Genomic DNA, 23,308 nt, shown 5'->3' with positions numbered 1-23,308 from the left:
AGTATAATTTGAATATCCGTCCCAGGACAAGTATAAACCATATGCATAACGTAATTTTTTTCGGGGGGGAGGCGAACAGTTTTAGGGGCACACTACATAGCTAAAAATAATTGACCTATATTACTCGCCGCGTTGCCTAGAATATATATTCCCTAATTTATAAGGTCATAAGTTTACCTTGCACATATAGACAATAAAAGTATGTTTTAATACTGCACTTCATTTTTCCTGTCTTTAGTCAGTGAAGGAGAAATCGTTCTTAAGGGTTTACATTTTTTTCCTTTTTTTTTTTTTTTTTGTGAAATTTGGCTTCTCCACCTAAGGAGAAAAAGATGTTTCAGGGCTGAATTTTTCCTCCAACTTAAATTGGTGACAAATAGTCACTCGCGTCTGAGTTTGCTTAAAATTGTATTACACAGCTTTGAAATAAAAAAAAAAAATAAAAAATAAAAAAAAATTATATATATATATATATATATATATATATATATATATATATAATTCTTTTTTTTTTTTTTTTTTTTTTTTTAAATCACACTTAGTTTTTTTTAATGATTGAAAATATTTTAATTTCCTTTTTAAAGTATATTTATCTCGGGATGGATAATTTTTTTTTTCTTTTAGTGCACCATCCAAATGATAAAATTTACTAAAGAATCTAATGACTCCCTGTTGCCTAAAATATGTATCCTTTAATTCATAAACTTTTTAGTTTCACCTGCACATACAAATTGACATTCATACAATAGTCTGGTTAAAACTGTTATAACTCAAGACTTAATGTAGAGTAATTTTTTTTTCTCTTTAGTTCGTTACTTGAGTACATTAAAAAAAAAATTTTTTTTTTTCTTTACTAAATCTGGAGTTCATAAAAAAATTCTGTTTATGAAGTCTTAACCATGGTATTCTCTCTATTAAGTTCCAAGCTATCTATTTTTTTTTGCTATTGAGTTTAAACTTTACGCAATGACTAAAAATGGGTCATAATATACGGATAGGAAGGATTGTTTGTATAGAAAGCGAAATATTCGCTTGTTTAAATAGGATACTATGTACTTTAACTTATGACATGGTTTAGAAATCAAGAGAATTTACATTCAAGATCAAAATTTACACATTATGCTAAGGAGCAAAGCAGTTAACAGTTACATAGAATTTTTGTCAATAAACAGCAGAAAAAACATCGAGCTATAGAAATCGGGGATTTTAGCATAATTTACGTTTATGTCGCATTCATGATTCATATTGCATGTTTGGTTTTCTTTGTTACTTATCAGTGTGGTTATCTGTAATTAATCGTCACACCGTACTAATTGCCATGTGGCTTACTATTGCAAGACTCATTTACACAAGTTTATACATCATTCAATAAATTTCGCAAGATTTTACAGTTTCGACCACTTTCGGAGAGAAAATGATAATTATAGATTAATTGATACTAGTGTGATTCCTACCTCATTTTTCGGGTCTAAAGTGAGTTTTACCAAAATAGGGTAGGAAAAAAAAAAAACCCTGCTTCTTGACATTGTTTAAAGTTCGGTTTATAGATTTTTTTTTTTTTTTTTTTTTTTTTTTTTTTTTTTTTTTTCATTGTTTCGAGTTCGTTTTACAAAACAATCAGCATTAACTTCAGGCGTCAATATTGCAAAAATTGAAGCATTGTCTTAACGTCGTTACAAAGTGATCTTGATCTCCTTTCAAAACGCCAGCAGTGTTCATCCAAGTGCGACTAGAGTAGATGTTGTGGAACTCTTCGCTTTTTAATTTATTTATTGCAGACTATTATCCTCATCTTTTTTTAGCTGCTTCGTGACGTTTCAGCCAACTATTTCTCTGCATTCTCAGCAATTACTGCCATCCATAGTTGTTGTCTTACGTTTTGGCCAACTAAGCCTCTGGCTGGCTTTGGGTAGGATTGAAACCACTACCTTCAGACAATACTCACCTGGAACCGTATTCAACATCTCTATCCACTGCGCCTTCGCAGTGTGTGTGTGTGTGTGTGTGTATATATGTTATAAAATATATATATGGCAATTAAGCTACGCAGAATATTCAGTGTAGCTTAATCGCCATATATATTTTATAAATTACTAACTAGCTCTACCTACGTATTGAGCACTTTTGAAGTAAATACTTAAGGTTTACGCATAAATCTATACTTTCGTATATTAATTTTATGTGAGTAAATGAAGTAGTTATATATATATATACACACACACACACACACACACACACACACACACAGTAAGGCCATCTAGTTTTAACTGCTGTAGACCTACGAAAATGGCAGTGGTACCATTTAAAATGAGCAACTTTTTGTGTTCTAGAATTTGTTTTCCAGGAATTCAATGATGCATATCTGCTTCTGGTACACGTCCATGACTGAGGTTGCGTTCGTAGTTTCACACTGTCAATATCTGCAACCGATGAAACTTTGTCATGAATGCATAAGTTCAGTTATGATGCAATTTGCAATCCTCTGATCTATTCGGGTAATATAAAAAATAGCATTACTTTTTGGTCATCCCGGGTGTGTATAGCACTTTAAAAAAATACACGGAAAAACCCTAGGAGCCCCTTTTGCCAACAAACTCCTCAGGAGTTAATTGTTGGTATAATGCAGAAATATGAAACAAATTATCACAAAACAGCAAATAATCAGGGATATACGAGAGAGAAAAAACGAATGGGAATTTGTGTAAAATATAGAATTATAAAAAATGTATGTATGAACAAGGGGTTCGGGTTAAAATATTTTTCCGAGTAAGTCCAATGATTTAATAAATTCCTTCTGCCAACAAAGGCCTACATGAAATAATCAAGACTGACTCCAATCTTTTAAATGATTTTGAGTCAGCCCGGTGTAAGATTTTAAAACGGTTCATTTTTATATGCATTAGCACAAGCTGAATTTTCGATTAGGTGTTGGCCAATGGCAGATTCCAAGGTAGGAGAGGGGCGGGAGTGACATGGCGTACCCAGTTTAATTTGTTGGAATATGCTAGTTAATGCGCGTCTCCAAATTTAAGGTAGTTTGCCCCACATAGCCAGCAGCACACTGGCAATTGAATTCATAAATAACATTGCTTTGTAGGGGGTGGGGGGGAACCGTCCTTCGTGACCAGGAGGAATGCAGATTTTACACAAAAAAAAACAAACGTAACACAAGACTGTAAACAATTTGATACAGATTTAATAATCCATCTGCCTAAACACTGACCAGTATATCCAATTTAAGGATGATTTAAATAAACAGGGAATATAAGGAATATAATTCTCCTATAGCCTCCAAGTGTCCTATGTTGCTATGTTCTTTTGTTGAATAACAAAAGTATTTAGGTGGCCATTCCACTGTCCTTTGTAGTCCCATATTAGCCATGACTAACAAAAAAAAAAATACTAACATGAATTGGTCTCCGAATATGACTAATAACAAATAAAGTAAACTTTCTTCATTCTTTATTCTAAGCATTAAAACTGGGAAAAAATATCCTTGGGCAATCATCCACTCAAAAGCCATCTTTACCAAAATTCTGTTCAAAAGGAATAGAAATAATTCTTAATTTACATTAGCACCTCATGCTAGTTAAACAAAGAAAAAAAAGACTTTTTTTTTTGTCTAACCCACTTTTTTTTTTTTTTTTTTTTTGTCTAACCCACTTTTTTTTTTTTTTTTTGTCTAACCCACTTTTTTTTTTTTTTTTTTTTTTGTCTAACCCACTTTTTTTTTTTTTTTTTTGTCTAAACCACTTTTTTTTTTTTTTTTGTCTAACCCACTTTTTTTTTTTTTTTGTCTAACCCACTTTTTTTTTTTTTTTTGTCTAACCCACTTTTTTTTTTTTTCCTTTTCTGTCCAACAACCAACTCTTTTTAAAAGAAAGTCGGTTGAAAAAAGTCGGTTGGTGAACAGCGGACTTTTTTTTTTTTTTTCAACAGACTTTTTTTTTAACGGACTTTTTTTTTTCTTTTCAATGGACTTTTTTTTTTTCTTTTCTTTTCAATGGACTTTTTTTTCTTTTCTTTTCAATGGACTTCTTTTCTTTTTAATGGACTTTTTTTTCTTTTTAATGGACTTTTTTTTCTTTTCAATGGACTTTTTTTCTTTTCAATGGACTTTTTTTCTTTTCAATGGACTTTTTTTCTTTTCAATGGACTTTTTTTTTTTTTTTCTTTTCAATGGACTTTTTTTTTTTTTTTTCTTTTCAATGGACTTTTTTTTTTTTTTTTCTTTTCAATGGACTTTTTTTTTTTTTTTTCTTTTCAATGGACTTTTTTTTTTTTTCTTTTCAATGGACTTTTTTTTTTTTTTTCTTTTCAATGGACTTTTTTTTTTTTTTTCTTTTCAATGGACTTTTTTTTTTTTTTTTTCTTTTCAATGGACTTTTTTTTTTTTTTTTCTTTTCAATGGACTTTTTTTTTTTTTTCTTTTCAATGGACTTTTTTTTTTTTTTCTTTTCAATGGACTTTTTTTTTTTTTTTTCTTTTCAATGGACTTTTTTTTTTTTTTTTCTTTTCAATGGACTTTTTTTTTTTTTTTCTTTTCAATGGACTTTTTTTTTTTTTTTCTTTTCAATGGACTTTTTTTTTTTTTTTCTTTTCAATGGACTTTTTTTTTTTTTTTTCTTTTCAATGGACTTTTTTTTTTTTTTTTCTTTTCAATGGACTTTTTTTTTTTTTTTTCTTTTCAATGGACTTTTTTTTTTTTTTTCTTTTCAATGGACTTTTTTTTTTTTTTTTCTTTTCAATGGACTTTTTTTTTTTTTTTCTTTTCAATGGACTTTTTTTTTTTTTTTTCTTTTCAATGGACTTTTTTTTTTTTTTTTCTTTTCAATGGACTTTTTTTTTTTTTTTTCTTTTCAATGGACTTTTTTTTTTTTTTTCTTTTCAATGGACTTTTTTTTTTTTTTTCTTTTCAATGGACTTCTTTTGCGTTCCTTTTAAATCCAATTCTATAATTACAGTTTCTATTTTACAAAGTTTTTCAGCATTATTAAAAGCGTAGCTAATTGTTATATACCATAAAACAAAATTATTTTTCGGTTTTCATATTAAGTTACATCTCCCTTTTATATTTTGCAACGATCTCGACCATATTTTTTTTGCTTGCAACCAGATCCATTTTTTTTTTTTTTTTTTTTTTAATACTAGTGGTGTTAAGCATAAGGGTGTAGACCCATTGTGGAGAGCAAAATTTTTTTTTTTTTTTTTTTTTTGTACACTTTTCCAAAAAAACACATGCTGTTTATCGTAGGTGTTACCTTCCTGTCTCTCAACTGGTAGTGGGTAATTGGAAACTACGAGGGCCGTTCCAAAAGTAATGCCTCCTATTTTTTTTTTTTTTTTATCAGAGCAGAATGCAAGTTACATTGTTACGGCAGAACTTGTACATTAATGACCTGAAAGTTTCATCTCTCTGCTGCAGATATTGACGGTGCAAAACTCTTAAAAACCAGAAGCAGATATATGCATCATTGAATTCCTGGAAAAAGTGCATTGAGAATGGTGGAGCCCATGTAGAAAAATAAATTCTGGAGCACAAAAGGTTGCTCGTTTTAATGCTACCACTCCTGTCTTTGTAGCTCTTTAACTTTGGAGTAAAAAATTTTGAAACTACTCGCATATCAACACTTTTGGAGTCAATTCTCTCTGTGAGCACCTTGATGATCCACCGCGACGAGGAAACCATGTCGGTATCATCAGCATAATTCTAAACACTGTACAGATTGAAATTTACAAACAACTATTAATGTTGACCAGTAAAACTAATGGCAAATTACTGATGACAAGGACAATGTTTATTGCAACGACATGCCAAGAGACTTACCAACAGTGCGAGGATGAAATCGTTTACAGGTTCCATTTTTATATATGCTATTACTCAATACCAGCACTAATCCTCTACATCTTCTGTTTCTATTTGTGATAACCAATCAGACTGCAGTGTATATTCATTTCAACCAGAATTTTAAATGACTACTTCCATTTTAGGCAGCATCACTAGAGTTCTCAGAAACAAAGAAATATCTTCCCTTTTCCTTACATAGACACTAAGCAAAGTTATCATCCTCCACTAAGACTTGATGCTACCAGATACTGGCTTTCTGACTTAAAATGCACAAAACCTTGTTATTGTTCTTTGTTTTTTCTCTACTCTTTTTGCAAAACTCAATCATGCTTTCTGAAAATCCCAAAGCAAAAACGATTGTCATCTACAAAACAACCAAATAAAGTCAATGAAGAACGTGAAAACATAACTTTTTAAAAAATTTACTGGATTAGCATTAAATCACAAGGAATAAGAACGTGGCTCGGGACTATCAAAGCCAACGCTGAGCTGATTTCGGGACCGCTCATTTATGGCCTGTCTCGTTGGAGACGTGACTGGCTGTTGCTCACTCGGGATCTTGCCTCCGATCGCCGGGCTTGGGCCGCAGCGATACGAGATGTGCATCTTCATGAAGCCGACTCAACTCCTCCAGGGTGAATGTCGTCTCGAGTACAAGCAAGTAAGTAATAAAAGGGTCGATATGCCATAAAACAAAGCAACCAAACCAAATGCCATAAATAAATATTTGATGCATAGAACTTGGCATATAAAACGATTTTCTAAAATGACTGGATTTGGCGTTAAATAATCCAAAAAGGTTGATATGCTGTAAAACAAAATGACCAAACCTCTACTGGGAAATGTGTTGCTCCAAGAAGATTTCAGGGCATACTATGTTCTAAAAGAAAAACTTATTTTTTATCTCTGTAGAATTATCTAATCATAATTCGTGCAGGAGTATCATGGATTTGGCCTTAAATAACCCCCAAAACGTACCTGTTATTTTGCAATTGTGCATATGGCGTGGCTTTGCATGGGAAGTGCTCGTCTGAGCTCCAATCTGTCATTCCCCTTTGCCAAACTTTCACAAAAAACACTCGTCTATCTGAACTGACTATCAATTTTCCCCACTCTTTATCTGTGCCTAAACCTAAACATGGATTCCATGAACAAAGCTTCTTTATGAGAATTGCACGCCTGTGGAACTGTTTCATTTCCTGCTTTCCAGCTGACTATAATATGGTCGTCTTCAAGTGCAATGTAAACAAGTTCTTGATAAGCCGTTCCCTTAAGTAATTCAATTTACCAAATTTCCACTAACGATTTTTACCAAAGATGCATGTTATGAGAGCCTACGTATGGTCCATTCTTCTATACAGATGTGAATGCTTGATTTTAACCAAAGACACGGAACAGAGACGAGAAGCAGTGGAAATGTGGTTTCATCCAGATAATCAGAAAAGTCTCATAGTCAAAAAGAAAAACAAATGCCGAAATAATGGACATGGCTGGATACAAGACATCCCTTCTCACTACCATCAGAAAAAAATAGCTGAAATTTTTCGACCATATAAGAGGAATTGTTATGGAGTGGCAAAATAGGGAGAAAGTAGAGCCGAGTTTATACAAATTTCCAACAAATACCAACAATGAGCTCATGAGAAAGACCTGGAACAGACCGGACACTTGAAGAATAACAATTACTATAGTGTCCTAATGACTACTGTGTACTTATTAACCCTTATCCTTGAGTGACTTTCAAGCCTTGATAAGTGGTGACTCCTTTGTTAAAAAAAAAAAAAAAAAAAAACTGTTAATCACCGGCTACTGCTTCAAAAGCACCACTCAAATAAAATTAATCCCTCATTAATAAAATGTATTGGGTTGTTCCTTCAGTATACATTTCGTGTCCAGGTGAATGGGTTTTTTTCCACAGAGGTGAGTGTATGCAATGGAGTTCCTCACTGATCTTACCTGGGCTTGTTTCCTTTCTTATATTTGCCAGATGAATTGCTTGAATCTATTGCTCTTTGCCGACGATATAAAGCTGGTATCTGATTAACTTCAAGATTATCTCAAGAGTCTGGTCCTCGTTTGCAAACTGAATTCTGAACTCTAACCTATGAATTTATAATTAACTAGCCTGGGTGCCTGGCATTGCCCGGTAGTTTGGAGGTGTGTTGAGCAAAAAAAAAAAAAAAGTGGGAGTAGGCAGGCAGGCTGGAACCCGTGACATCAACGCGAAAAAAGTGAAAATCTGACATCTTACCGCTACTCCATGACACGACTGGAAGTTCAGAACGTTAAAATTAGGCAAAGTCAATCCAACCGATATGACTTGCAAAAAGTCGACCCCTACTTGTAGAAAACTGCCCAGTTGAAGATGAAGGAATTAATGTTTTTGACCAATTTTTCGATATTTGTCGTCCGAGAATGATACTGATCTTGAGAAAATCCGTCACCTATTTAAATGTATTTGTTTGCCTAAGACTTTCGACAGACCGGTGAGATTTATATTATAGATAGTTAAATTCTATAACAGGTTTGCTTAGTAGTTGATCTTCACCCAACCTATGTGCTGCTTCTTTGAGTTGCCTTACTCTCCACAATTCTTAACTGGCTATAATTTTTACTTCATCACATAAAGGGAGATAATTTCCCTCTCTCCATATAATAAAATCATGTGTTACTGAACTAAGGCTGTACATTTGAATGGGAAAGACTGAGGTTACTCCAGAAATGTAAATTGATGAAATACTGGCTATTTTAATAATGACTCGGAGAGAGAATCCTGCCTCTCTTCAACTGACAACCGGAACTCTTTTCAATCTCTCACTAGAAGTTATGGTGCTGAAAGATTGTATAATAGCGATCAATATTTAACTCCAAAATTGTTGACGCCCTCCTACCCCGTCCGTTTCCTCTCCATTTTAAGATCATTATTAAGCAGTTGATCATGAACCAACTCTAAACCTTCAATGCTATTTCTGCATCATAACATGGATTTGTCCTAAGATTATTCTGTTCAACTAATCTGCTGCTTATGGGAGAGTGGTTCACCAAGATCATCGAAGGCGACAGTGCAGAAATGTCATTGACCTGAAACTTGTTCTACAGTTAGCAATTACGATGTTAACGAGATGCTCCATGCCTACCTACAAAGGCTTTAAGGATGTAATCTGTCCGGAGTGGTGATGTATGTTTTTAAATGGTCCATGAAAATCCTGTTGAAGGAGGTCATTATATTGAAATTTAGACTCATTTCATGATACCGACCATATCGAGATTTAAAGAATTTCTATTGTCTGAATGTTTGTTCAAGGCAATATCTTTCGTTTTATGACTGGCTGCACATTTTTTTTTTTTTTTTTTTTTTTTTTACTAAAATTGATATGTATTAGATTTTAAAATTTCTCGAGTTTAATATTTAAATCTATCGATATTTATCAGTAATTATAGGAGATGGAGGCGTATCACTTCTACACCGGGGGGGGGGGGAATACTGTCTGTCTGTCACATTAATATGTGAGGTTTTTGATTGGCTTATAATCTTATGTTGACTCCATTTTTGTTATTAATATAAGAATTCCATCACAATATTTTATCTAGCTACAAAGAATGGCTTCAAAGATGAAATCTGTCCTAAGATGAGTGCGAAGCTTACCTAATTCTGGTATATCTTGTGGCGTTAGTGGTTGCATAAATGACGAAAGACACAGTAACAAAGTGTAGTATCTGTTCTCCAGCTGCTGCACTTCTATTTCTTGTTCTCTTTTGAAGGAGGAGAGATCCTTCACGACTGAGACAATTTTTATTTTTGCACCTTTTCTCCACATTAAAAATACGACCCTGGTGTCTAACTCTGTCCTGTGGGGAGGCATAGTAAATAGGAACAATTAAATATGTATTAACAAAAATACATAAAAGTGGGAATTGAATATCTTTGCTCATGACAGGACTATTTGTGAACGACCGTCCGTTTTGAGTGTCTCCGACTCTCTCGTAAACCGCTTCTCGTTGCCTGGGAGTGACGTCATGGAATAGTTCATTCTTCCTTGTAGTAAGGGTGTGTCTCCAACAGTATACAAGATTGTAAATTGACCTTTAGCTTTTTCACCCCTCCCCTTCCACACCTAGTTACGTTCTCTACGATCACCTATAGATGATGCTTTGTTTCTGTTGACCAAAACAATCGTACATGTTTTGATGTTCTCTGAGACAGCCTGCCAGAGGTCGTCATGATGCCTGCCATGTCAAAGTTTAAAGTTGCATTGGACAAATGCAGATATACACACACACACACACACACACACACACTATTAACAAAACCAAAACTTTAAAAAAGGAATTGGTAGCAGCAAAAAGTGTATTTCACTGTAAGTTACAATTGTTTCAATACCGGTTGGACAATTTCAAGCATTATGTTGTTTGAAAATCTTCACAAAACCAGCCTTTCATCAGACTTCTTGAGACACATTTTCTAAGTCGCTTGCATTATTAGCCAATCAATTTTATAGACAAAAATAGCAAATTGCAGCAGAATTTGTAACCCCCTCCCTTAAAAAAAGGGCACATTTTTTTTTTATTAAAACTAAACAAATAGGATAGTGAAGTTTATTTTAATGCGTTTTATATGTGTGGAAACGATTTTAAAACTCGGTAGGTCAGTAAAAGAATTTTCTTGTAATGAGTTAAAAAAAAAAATTTCAATATATTTTTGTTTAAGTTCTCAAATTCTTACTTTCACCAGAAAAGTGCAAACGCTGTTAACTATTCTGTACTGCCACCATTGTTCGTTGTAGTTTGCTATTGTTTGTCAATAAACTTATTGATTGATTTTTGTAAAAAAAAAAATATATATATATATATATATATATTACATTAAAATGAAATTCTCTACTCTTTAAAACAGTAAAAGCTCTTAGAAACGCTGTTTCAACACGTTAAAACTAGGTATGCTCGAAAGAACTTCATTCTAATGTTTTATATAAATCGTGATTTTATTTTATTTACAGTTCTTGCATGTTAACTACTCTTTATTGTTGCCATTATTTGCAAGTAAATTGATTGATCTTGCAAAAAAAAAGATTTTTAATTTATGTAAAACTAGGCTGGGTGCCTGACGTTGCCCGGGTGTTTGGAGGTGTCGAGCAAAAAAAGTGGTAGTAGGTAGGCAGGCTCAAACCCATACCGTAAAGGAGGAAAGAACATAAAAAAAAAAAGTGGAGTTTTTGCTGTTGTGTTCATCGTCAAACCGGCTTTTGTGGAGATTTAAGTTAAGGCTAGTCAATCGAAAAGCGAGGATGACTTTCGAAAATATCGGCGAAAAAAGCAACCCCTCCCCGTAGAAAAGTGCCCAGTTGAGGGTGATGGAATTAATGTTGTTGCCTAAGTTTTCGATATTTGTCGTCTGAAGGGTTGAGCTTTAACGAGATGTCAATCTTATGAAAATCCGTCACCTCTGAAAGTTTTAGGAAAACATGCATACATAAATTTAAACACAGGATTCATATTATAGATGCATTAAAATAAAATTCTTTACTCTTTAAAAAAAAAAATAACTTTTAAAGTGTTGAAACAGCGTTTATAACTACAGGGTGGTCACAAAGTCTGGCTACATAATCTACATTTGACCAACCAACTCTGGTGTTCTGACTTCCTTACTCCTCCCATATCTCTCACCATCCCTCAAATACTCTCTGCCTTCCTTGAATCTCTTATGCCACTCAAAAACTGATGCTTGATTCATGTAAGATAATCTAAATCCTGTAGATTATGTAGCCAGACTTTGTGACCACCCTGTAGACATGCTCGATAGAGAATTTCATTCCAATGTGTTTTATATAAATTGTGATTTTTTTTTTTATTTAAAGATTTCTTGCATGTTAGCTATTCTGTGTTATGGCCATCCTCAAGTCCAACATAAACAAGTTCTTGATAAGCCATTCCCCTTAAGTAATCCAAATTTCCACTAATGATTACTGTATTGTCCCATTGACTACTGTACACTCTTTAATTCTTATCCTTGAGTGGCCTCTGGACCTTGATAAGTGACGACTTTGTGAAAAAAAGCTTCCTCTCACTTTCATTTTAACAAACAAGCGTTCACTGTTTATCATGTTTAATATTTTCTGAAACAGCTTGCCAGAGGAGGTCGTAATGATACCTTCCATTTTCAGGTTTAAAGTCATCTTGGACAAACATTGAATATATTGTCAATGTTTGTCCAAGTATCTTTGTACATTGTTTGGCCCTTTTTTGCAAATAAAATTGACCCATTGGTTCAACTCCTAACCCTTTGCTTTTTTTTTTTTTTTTTTTTTTTTTTTTAAGCACCTTATATAAATAAGGCGTATTAAAATAAAATTCCATCATATCTAAATTTTAATGTGTAGAGACGATTTAATTTTCTTTTATTTTTTTTTTATTCATTTATTTATTTTTTTTAATTTTTTTTTATTTATTTATTTATTTATTTTTATTTTTTTTTTTTTTGTAAAAGTCTCTAAAAACAGTTTCCCTGCATTAAAATTTGGATTAGGGAATTTTATTCTAATCTATAATATAATTCTTACCTGTCTGTTTAAATGTATGTTTGCCTAAAATTTCTGACATGAGTATTGTTTTGAAGCTCAACGCTTCGGACAACAAATATCGAAAAAAAATTAGCTAAAAAACATTCATTCCTTCACCCTGAACTGGACACTTTTTTTTTACAAAGAGGGGTGTGGATTTTTTTATTTTATTTTATTTTATTTTTTTTTTATTTTCGAAAGTCATCCCCGCTTTTTGATTGACTAGCCTTAACTTAAACCTTCAAAACTTTCGGTTTAGCTATGGATGCAATGGTGAAGACGTCGCTTTCATAACATTCTTTTCCTTCTTCGTGGTATGGGTTCGAGCCTGCCTGCCTACTACACTTTTTTTTTTTTTTTTTTTTTTTTTTTTTAGAACTTATTTGTATTTTGATTTTCTGGACGTGTATTCTCACCTTCAGGTGAAGTCTGTCGAAAAAAAAACTACTTTATGAAATTGAGTGAATTTTTTTAACTTCATTCCATAACGGATACGTACAATTTAAACTTTTTGATATTTTCATTTTTGAATGTCTTCGTTAAACTACAAGTACCCTTAAACCTATTGTTGTTGAATAGATGTACAATTTCACTATTTATTCTTGCATAATGGATGTTAGTCGCGATACTTTGGTTGATGTACCCCCCACACACACCCCTGCAAGGCCTAATGTTAAGTAATAGTCAGTTCTAAATAGAAGTCTTCTTTAGGTTGAAGGTTCAATCTTCAGTGTCGGCAAAACTATTTTTTTTTTTTTTTTTTTTTTTTTTTTTTTTTTTTTTATACATTTTTACCCCAAACAAGGCATATTGCCACTTTTTTGTAGTAGGCTACTATCAGAGACATGGGCAGCAAGGTGTCAGTTCACGTTGCGCTTGAACTTCTGTATGTCAGTACAGTTGGGGAAGCAGGGACTTGGCAGAGAATTCCAAAGTCTAGCTGTCCTGGGGAAGAAACTACTGGAGTAGAAGACTCTCTTACATCTAGGGATCTCTATTGTGAAGGGGTGAGATTTAAGCTGCTTGTCGGATTTGTCGGGGGTATTTATGTAGAGTGGGCACAAGTGCTTGCAGTTTTGTCAAAATTTTCTGCAAAATAAAATTATTTTTTTATAATACATCAATTTTTTTTTTTTTTTTTTTTTTTTTTTTACTATCCTTGGTACATTAAAAAAAAATTTTGTGGCAATCATAAACATGAATTCTAGTGCCATCAATCCTACGTATATAGGTATGTCAGTAATATATATTACTAGCAGACATTGTCCATTGTTTTATGCAGACTCGGTCATCGTCTTGTAAATAAATAAATAAATGAATGTTTGTTTCTGAATTTTTGAGATGAGAATTGGCTATTTACATTAATTTGGATTTGAGAGAGATGTAAATTAGATTGAGACACGTAGACCGGAAGTAGAGAGAGATGTAAATTAGATTGAGACATGTAGACCGGAAGTAGAGAGAGATGTAAATTAGATTGAGACATGTAGACCGGAAGTAGAGAGAGATGTAAATTAGATTGAGACACGTAGACCGGAAGTAGAGAGAGATGTAAATTAGATTGAGACACGTAGACCGGAAGTAGAGAGAGATGTAAATTAGATTGAGACACGTAGACCGGAAGTAGAGAGAGATGTAAATTAGATTGAGACACGTAGACCGGAAGTAGAGAGAGATGTAAATTAGATTGAGACACGTAGACCGGAAGTAGAGAGAGATGTAAATTAGATTGAGACACGTAGACCGGAAGTAGAGAGAGATGTAAATTAGATTGAGACACGTAGACCGGAAGTAGAGAGAGATGTAAATTAGATTGAGACACGTAGACCGGAAGTAGAGAGAGATGTAAATTAGATTGAGACATGTAGACCGGAAGTCGAGATCAGCTGGTCGTATTGCGTGTAAGTCACGGGATCAGGTTAGCTGAATCGAGATTTGGTTTGGATTTAGAAGAGGGGACAGACGGCTTCACCGTTGTCTTCTCCCCTTCACTGGTGGGGGGGGGACGCTGACATGTGTAGAACAGAACAGGCCAGAGATTCACTTTCCATCTTCTGCGAGACCTCTGGAAAGTGAAATAAACTATAAAACCGATTCCTTGTCTTGGAGTAATTGAATCCTCATCCAAAGCAGGTACCGGGTCTCCTCTCCAAGACAATGATTCCAGATGGACTAACATCTCAGAAGCAGAACGTATGTCAGAAAACATATGACGCATGCACATATGCATACACACACACATGCATGCATGTATGTATACATACATACATGCATGCATATACACATGCATACACATCTCTTCTAATCCCTTATTAGAGATAACAACGCAACAGATTCATCAGACTGTTCACATCTGGATTTTCATGTTTCAGTTGACAAAATACACGTGAAGGTGGTCAAACTGGGGAAATTTGAACGGAATCGCGAACTATCCCATTATGGCGAATGGAACAATAGCATGTTATTCCCGTGGAGTAAATAGTTCTGTTTGAAATTCCATCCAAATTCCAGAGTTTGACAAGATGCACCTGAATAAGGTTGGAGGTTACATCAACTGAAACGTTGTGAAAATCATTCAAGATGAGAACAGTAGTCCGATGAATCTAAATAATACAAATAGAACTTGTAGAAAAAAAAAAAAAAAAAGTAGGCAAACCCTCCATCCCAAAATTATTCTTCATATAAAAAATATCAACAGTATTTTCTGAATTTGGTAATTAGAGTTCTTATATTTAAATTTTTTGAACAAAGAATCAAGGGGGCATAACTCGGGTATTGTTCCTTAATTTCTAGTGTTTATGCAGCGGTATGCCTCTTTTCCTGGTGTTTGTGGACTTAATCAAGGCGTTTGAAACAGTCAACCGTGAGGCTCTCTGGAAAGTGCTGGAAAAATTTGGCTGTACACCTGCTTTTACAGACAAGTTCAAGCAACTTCATCATAGTATGAAAGGTCGCATCAACTTCAATGGCCAGCTTTCGGAAGAATTCCCCATTGATAATGGTGTGAAGCAGGATGATATAGCTGCACCAACATTGTTTTCGCTCTGACTGCTGTGCTCTAGTATGATTTCCACGATTGTGATATGGGTGTTCATATTAGATTCCGAATGACTGGAAAGGTGTTCAACCTCAGATTCCAAGCCAAAACACTTGTTAGTGATGGACTTGTTAGGGAACTGTTGTATGCTGATGATGCTGACCTGGTAACACACTCCCCAGTAGATATGCAACTAGTGATGGATCTCTTTACAAATGCTTGTACCTGCTTTGGACTGACAGTTAGCATTAAGAAAACTAAAGTCATGTATACTCCCTCTCCCGATGATCTGTATGTGGAACCTGATATCTTCGTCTGTGGAAAGTGCCTTGAAGTCATAAAAAATTTTGTCTACCTTGGGAGTGCCTTATCAAATGATGGCACTCTTAATGCGGAAATAAGACAGAATCAGCAAGGAATCTAATGCTTTTGGAAGGTTACAAGATAGTCTGGTCTGACGGTGATCTAACTCTGACAACTAAAATTTCAGTATATCAAGCATGTGTAGTACCATCCCTACTCTACGCATCTGAAATTTGGACCTTGTACCGGTCACATATAGAATTGCTCCAGAGATTCCATCAGCACTGCCTTAAACACATTCTCGGTTTAAAGTGGTATAGCTTTGTCTCTGATTCATATGTCTTAAAAAAAAAGGCCAAAACAACCAGTATTGCTACCATTGTTATTAAGAACCAATTGCGTTGAGCGGGTCATCTCATCCGGTTTGAAGACTATCGACTCCCAAAACAGTTGTTCTATGGTGAGCGCTTGGTTGGAAAAAGACCCCAGCACAAGCCCAAAAAACGTTTTTGTGATAGCATCAAGGAGTCTGGTGAGCTTTCATATTCCTGTTGGGAGTCCCTAGCGCATGATCGCAAGCAGTGGAGGACACGGATATATAGGGGTGCAGAACACTTTGAAGCAGCCAAAATAGACTGAGCGAAGCTTAAGAGAGCATGTAGGAAATGCCAAACCTTGCCGCCCAACCATGGAGATCTCTGGATCTGTAAGGTGTGTGTTCGGGCTCTGTTGTCTAAGGCAGGTTTTGTTAATCGCATGAAAGAGCACGATGATACAGGTTCCGTTGCTGTTAGTTTCATAAAAATCAGTGAACGTTTTCAGTGTCATGTCTGCTTGACGATGTGCAAATTGCTGGTAGGGCTAAAAAGTCATCTTCGGGCACATGGACTTTTAATGACTGAGCGAGTGGCTCTCGTCTGACAAGACGTTGCAATCATTGTGTGTGTGTGTGTGTGTATAAAAATTCATTCCACATAGGAGAGGGATATAATGTTTACAATTAAAGGGACATAACCCCAAAGAGTTATCTACCTTACATGAGCATGTGCAGTAAATAAAATAGTCAGTTTAATGGCGGCTGAACTGTACTGTAGTCAATGTGTCTTGTCTTTTTTTTTTTTTTTTTTTTTTTTCTCCACAACTTGCCTCCTGCGAGCTGGACACCTACAATATTATATAGGTACTGGCCAAAAATTGATGGAAACTGATGGGGTGGGGGGGGGGCATAGTTTTAAAAGCCGGCTTATCAATTTTTTTTGTAGTTTCCGATTAGGTTTTAATTTTTCAAATACAATCAAAAAGTAAAGTTAATTTCCAAAAGAAAAAAAAAAAATTTTTTTTTACACGTGAAAAAAAAAAACAATTTTTAACGAAAACTGTTTTCATGGCGACGTTCAGAAACTGACAAGTTCAGCTAAATTTTGAAGTTAAATAAATTCATAGTAAAAAATCGTTTGAAAATAAATATTAGTTTTCTGGGACTATTTCAAAGATAATTAGCAAAGTCCTAAGATATTAAATTGAATTTTAAAAAATAAAAACCACTTTGCTTGTACAAATTAATAGCTTAGTCACCCAAAAGCGAAAGATTCTGGCTTTACACAATAAAAACAAACAATAATTCGCTTAGCATGAGTTCTATGGAAGCCGAAAATTTCAAAATCAAAAGGTTTTCTGAAAATGATGTCTGGTGATTGAAAGGAAAGCGGTGGAAAACCGCCTTGTTTTCTCTTCCCCTCCCCCACCCCAACCATGCATCCGTACATTTCTATCGTGAACGTTTGTTAATTTTTACCATTTTTTTTTCTGTGTTCCTGTTTTTAAATTTCTTAATTTTTATTTTACAAGATTATATAAAAATTGTTACGCATTCATTAAAACAAGGAAAATAGAATCTACTCATAAAATTATGCTAAAAATGTAACTTTATAATTGGAAAAAAATATTCCCTTTTTTTGTTTGTTTCTTTTTTTTTTTTTTTGTGTGTGTGAAAATGTTAAATAAATAATACTTAATTCAATAATAATATTATTGGTTTGAGAAATTAATTTTTTGCAGGAACATTACGAAAAAAGCCCCTAATAACTCAAAGAAAAATTATTTTTATTATTATTGTTATAATTTACAATGTTTTTTTTTTTTTTTTTTTTTTTTTTTTTTTTTGTTTACTAAAAACCATAACTTTGGAAATGTATTATTTTGTTTAAACAAAAAACACCTTTACTAAAGATCTAAATAAAAAATATTCAACACTTGGTAATTTGTAATGCCTACGGATTCCCATTGATCGCTTAAAATAATTTTCTTTATAAAGAAAACTACTTCATCAATTTACATGATTTGGGGGGGGGGTATTTTATAGGTACGTATAAAATAAATAGCATACACTGGAAATGATCGAGTATTTTATTTATGCAATTAAACTGATATGCGTCCTCAAACATTATCGATACAAGGGAAGTAACTCAGATGTAGGTTTTCATGTATATTTTAAGACAGGCCACGTGGTGTCACTCCATTTTACAATATTTTTTTATTTTTTTTTATGGAAATCGCTTGAGACAAGGCATGAAGCCTCTTGATGTAAGAAGCTAATAAGGACGAAAGCTGATTATTGCAATGACAGGAGATTTCTATACACTTTGCTGTAGGTAGAAGGAAAACAGTGAGCAGGAAGAGAGTTCCACAACTTTGCAGTCTTTGGAAAGAAGCTACTGGAATAGGAGGCTGTATTACAGTGAGGTTTTAAAAATGAATTGAAGACCTCTAGACCAACGAGCTGGAACAAAGGAAGCAGGGAATAAATTGGACAATTCTGAGGAACACATGACATAATAGTAGCTGTAGAAAAGACTGAGACTAGCAACATCACGTCTGTGGGGGAGAGGTACCAGCAAAGAAGAAAGGGTGTGGGGGGCAATCAAATTGCAAATGCGTTTCTGCAATTTATCAAGAAACTTCAAATGGGACAGATTCACCAGCCCAAATGTGGCAACGGTACTTCATAAATTGTTTGATTTTTTTTTTTTTTTTTTTTTTTTAGTGATCACCACTTATCAAGGCCCGAAAGCCACTCAGGGATAAGGGTTATTGCAAGTACATTACATTAGTGTGGAGATTTGATGAAGTGTTTACTTAAGGAGGGCGGTTCATTAGAAATTTTTTAACGTTGGACTTGAACACATCCAAGTTGTAGTCTGGTGGGAAGCAGGCAGACGGAACAGTTCCACAGGCGTGCAGTTCTAAGAAAGAAGCTTTGTTCATGGAATCCGCGTTTTGATTTAGGCACAGATAAAGAGAGGGGGAAATTTTTCACAGTGGATTCAGCTAGACGGGTGTTTTTCGTGAAAGATTGGCGAGGGGGGGGGACCAGAGATTCGAGTTCAGACGAGCACCTGCCATGGAAATAACGATAAAACAAGGATAGGCTCGCAACGTCTCTTCTGTGGGAGAGAGGTTGCAGGGTAGAGAAAAGGGCATCCCCCACTAAGCCACGAAATCTATTTTATACTCTGTCAAGGCAGGATAGGCTGTTTTTAGCAGCTCCTGCCCAGATATGGCAACAGTATTCCATCCTTGGATGTTCTTGGCTTTTATATAGATAGAGAATTGCATCAGTAGTGAGATATCTTCTGTTATTAGATTTATAGAGATAGAGAATAGCCTCAGGCATGAGAAAGTTTTAGGAGGAGCTAATTGGTTTACCTTCTTAATAAATTATAGCAAAGAACAAGGCAAAAAAACAAACTTCCTTTTAAAAAATAACAATGAGGAGTATGTTATTTGTAGCAGGAACTGGCTGGTTAGGCTGCTAAAAGGGAAGAAGGCAAAGAAAGTTTGTTTAAGGTCGTCGTTGGTTAATCAATACCGTGTCGTCCCTAGCTGGATAGCAGTTGTCTCAAATCGAGACCGTCAAGGCTATAGCGAGATGTCCGGTGGACAGGAGACGAAAGAGGATAGATGTTGCTACGCTAGCGATCCGGATCTGATTGACGTTCCCTTAAGACTTTTAGGGAGCAGATGAATCCATGCGCCTATTAGCTAACTGGTCAGCCTGTGGCTGGAGAACTCAGAACTATTTTACTGGTGAATCAATGCCCCCCCCCCTGTGATTGCTACAAAGAATTTACAGCTATTGAGAACAAATTTTACAAGAACAGAAAGAGCCATAGATTCAAAGAAAAATTTGATGGGAAAGAAAGATCAAGAAGTTTTAGAGTCGATTTCCCATCAAGAGCGGCCCTGTCTGTGGGGCATTAGAATATGCCGACTGCCCCCCTGCAGAGGGTAAAAGTCTCTCAATGGGGGTCCTGGATATGACCTTAAACTATATCCAGTGGTGAGGCCCCATCTTGTGGGCTTTGGGGAGTGTGGAGCCACCCTTTAATTACCATTGCTCCCAGGTCCACTCTGACCCGGAGTGGTAGTACCTGGTAGGGAAAACAACAAATATATTCTATTAAAAATATTTTCTTCAAAATCTTTGGATTTGGCATTAAATAACCCGAAAAGGGTTGATATGCCGTAAAACAAAAACAACCAACCAAACCCATCAAGAGCAGCCATCCATAAGAATCTCAAGATAAAAAGGGGCACGCCTACGATTGAAGGACAATAGCTGAATCTTAACATGATTAAACGAAATGAATCATTTCTTACCCCAATCCATAATGGAACTCAAATCAACTTCTCAATAAACTACATATTTCAACTGATCCTAGAAAGATGGGCAGAATCGAAGGTGGTGTCATCTTATCTTTTTCTCAAATTAAATTCGTGTAGGTTCGACTGGTTGAAATGTAACGACACGTTACAAATTCACGGAGGCAAGTACAGACTTAAAAGGAATACATTAATGTTTCAATAACGCATGTTGCTGGGGATGGATATAGAGATGTCTGCATATGCAATGTACTTATCCTGCTACCAGAAGAGAAATTGTGAAGATCATGTAAAGATGAACTTGCAAAAATAAATAGAAAATAAAAAAAAAAATCTCATCCCAAATTCTGTTCATGCGTAGAACGGATTTTCTTTTCGTTTCCTAATGTTTGCTAGAATAAATCTAAGGGAGATAATTCTGACGATTCAGCTGCCATAAAACCAATCAAAAATTTTTTTTTTTTAATTTTTTTTGTTTTCGTTTTATTTATTTTTTATTTATTCTCTTTTTGTTCTGCATTTATTTTATTTAATTCGTTTCTCCTTTTTAATTAGGTATTTCCTTTTTTGTCTTTTCTTGACTCTATTTTTGTCTTTTATTTAATTTACTTTTTCTTTTCAACTTAAAAAAAATATAAATTAATTCAATTAATCTTTTTTCTTTTACTTTTATATCATTTTTCGAATTTTTATTTTTTCCTTTTATTTGATTTTTTTTGTATTTCATGTATTTTTATTCTTTCTTTTTCTTCATAATCTATTTTCTTTTATTTTTGTAATTTTCTTTTTTCTTTTCTTTCCTTTTTTTCCTTTGTTTTTTTTTTCTTTTTTCTTTTCTTTCCGTTTTTCTTTGTTTTTTTCCTTTGTTTTTTTTCCTTTGTTTTTTTCCCTTTTTTCTATTCTTTCCTTTTTTATTTTCTTTTCTTTCCGTTTTCTTTGTTTTTTCCTTTTTTTTCTTTTTTTTTCTTTTCTTTCCTTTTTTTCTTTTCTTTTTTTCTTTCCTTTTTTATTTTATTTTCTTTCCGTTTTTCTTTTCTTTGTCTTTCTTTTCTTTGTCTTTCTTTTCATTTTTTTCTTTTCATTTTTTTCTTTTCATTTTTTTTTGTATTAGTTTCTTTGTTTTCTTTTTCTATTTCTTTTTTTCCCCACTCCATCTCTTATCACCTTACATGTTTGTGCTTGTAATATAGCTGCAGCTTTCATCGGATCACATTCTCTTGTTCTCCGAAGAAACCCTTAAAAGAAATAATAAAAACGATTCTTTCATTGGTAAATATTGGTCTGTTTAACGCAAGAGTCTTTCTTTGCTGACCATTTGAACAGACATTGTGATTTTGTCTCAAGCAATGATTCATTCCACATCAATATTCATCATTTTCCTTATCATTACAAGTCAGTGCTTGCACCAATGCACCATCCTCATCACATTCATTGGATGCTGATATTGTCTAAAAAGGAGCAAAAGTCGACTCCAGAATCCTCATCAATGAAGACCAGAAATAAAAACGCACTGTTTGACCTTTAAGAAGGCGAAAATACTTTTATTTATTTTTTATTTTATTTTTTTTTTATTTTATTTATTTATTTATTTTTTTTTTTTTTTACATGTTTTAGGGAAAACTGGTTACAAAAAATAATTTTGAAAGAATTTCTGCATCCAAACAAGGTATATGGCCAGTGAAGCGTAAGAAGCTACTGTAATAGTAAGGTTTTTTTCGATGGGGTGAGGGGAGAGGTAGACAACTGGGCGGGGAGTTGGGCAGCCAGATGTTTGTTCACATTACATTTAAATTTTTGCATGTTAGGGAAGTAGGTAACGGATTGTTATTTCATTGACAACAGTAACGCTTTGCTGGTTACTAATGACTGAACTTACTCCATCTGCTCCTAACTAGGGTTATGACAACAGCATATTCTTTTCCTTGTTTTGACTCTCAGGTATATATCCATTGATATCTTATATCTTTATGTAGATTGATGTGGTTCTCGGTTGATTATGTCTAACTGTCGGATATATACTCCAGAATAAAAACAATGAAAAGAATATGCTGTTGTCCTAGCCTTACTCATAACTCTCGCAATCACATTAGCATCTGCTCCATCCTGTGCTCCAAGGTTACAAACATGCAGAAATTAAAATGGAATGCAAACATATCTTGTTGCTCCACACCCTACTTTGTCAGGTGAATTCTGCCATGAGTTATGAATCTCGTTGAAAATTACAATGAAAAAAAAAAAAGTAAAAAAAAAAAAAGTAAAAAAAAAAAAAGTAAAAAAAAAAAGTAAAAAAAAAAAAAAATCAAACGATTTAATTCGTTCAAAATTTTAATAAATTACTTTCTGTGTGATTTCGTTGTCAAAAATGTCAACAAATAAACATACAAAAATGACCTCATCGTTTTCTTAAAACAAATAATTTTTGGCACAAGTGCAGTTTAACATACTAAGGCAAAATATTTTTCATTAATATGAAAAATATTTTCACGTTATGTTTTTTGGGGTTTGTATTACTGTACACATAGATTCGAAAAAGTCGTCAAAAACAAATATATAACAAATAAATGTTATCAAAGGCAAGATAAGTTACTTTTCTACCTAACTGGATATATTTTTTGTGTTTTTATTCAATCTAACATGTTTATTCAGCTCGAAAAACATGCAGTGTTTACCGATGTATTGGAAAATTCAAAATGGCGCCCGACACTCTCTTTAACACGGTAAGTTCAGGAAAAGATGTTATAAATAATAAACTAGACAAAATACTGTTAGAAATTCGCTCATTATATGTTACCGTGACATAAGTTGACATATATTCGGTTGCTTTTTAATAGTATTTTGTTTAGTTTATTATTTATAACATCTTTTCCGAAACTTACCATGTTAAAGAGAGTGTCGGGCGCC

The 23,308-nt window shown here is 33.9% G+C and overlaps 1 long non-coding RNA gene across 1 annotated transcript in view; it reads left to right on the top strand.

The window, feature by feature from the left end:
• Positions 1-23,098, top strand: part of LOC145261059 (uncharacterized) — a 255,210-nt gene extending 232,112 nt beyond the window's left edge. Inside the window, exon 3 of the long non-coding RNA XR_013864398.1 lies at positions 22,022-23,098. This is a non-coding gene — a long non-coding RNA (uncharacterized LOC145261059). The remainder of the gene's footprint in view (positions 1-22,021) is intronic.
• The last annotated feature ends 210 nt before the right edge of the window (positions 23,099-23,308 follow it).

The sequence above is a fragment of the Euprymna scolopes genome, chromosome 37 (genome assembly GCF_053919585.1).
Source record: "Euprymna scolopes isolate OS-2025 chromosome 37, ASM5391958v1, whole genome shotgun sequence".
Lineage (NCBI taxonomy): Eukaryota > Metazoa > Mollusca > Cephalopoda > Sepiida > Sepiolidae > Euprymna > Euprymna scolopes.
This window is presented reverse-complemented; position numbering and strand designations above follow the sequence as displayed.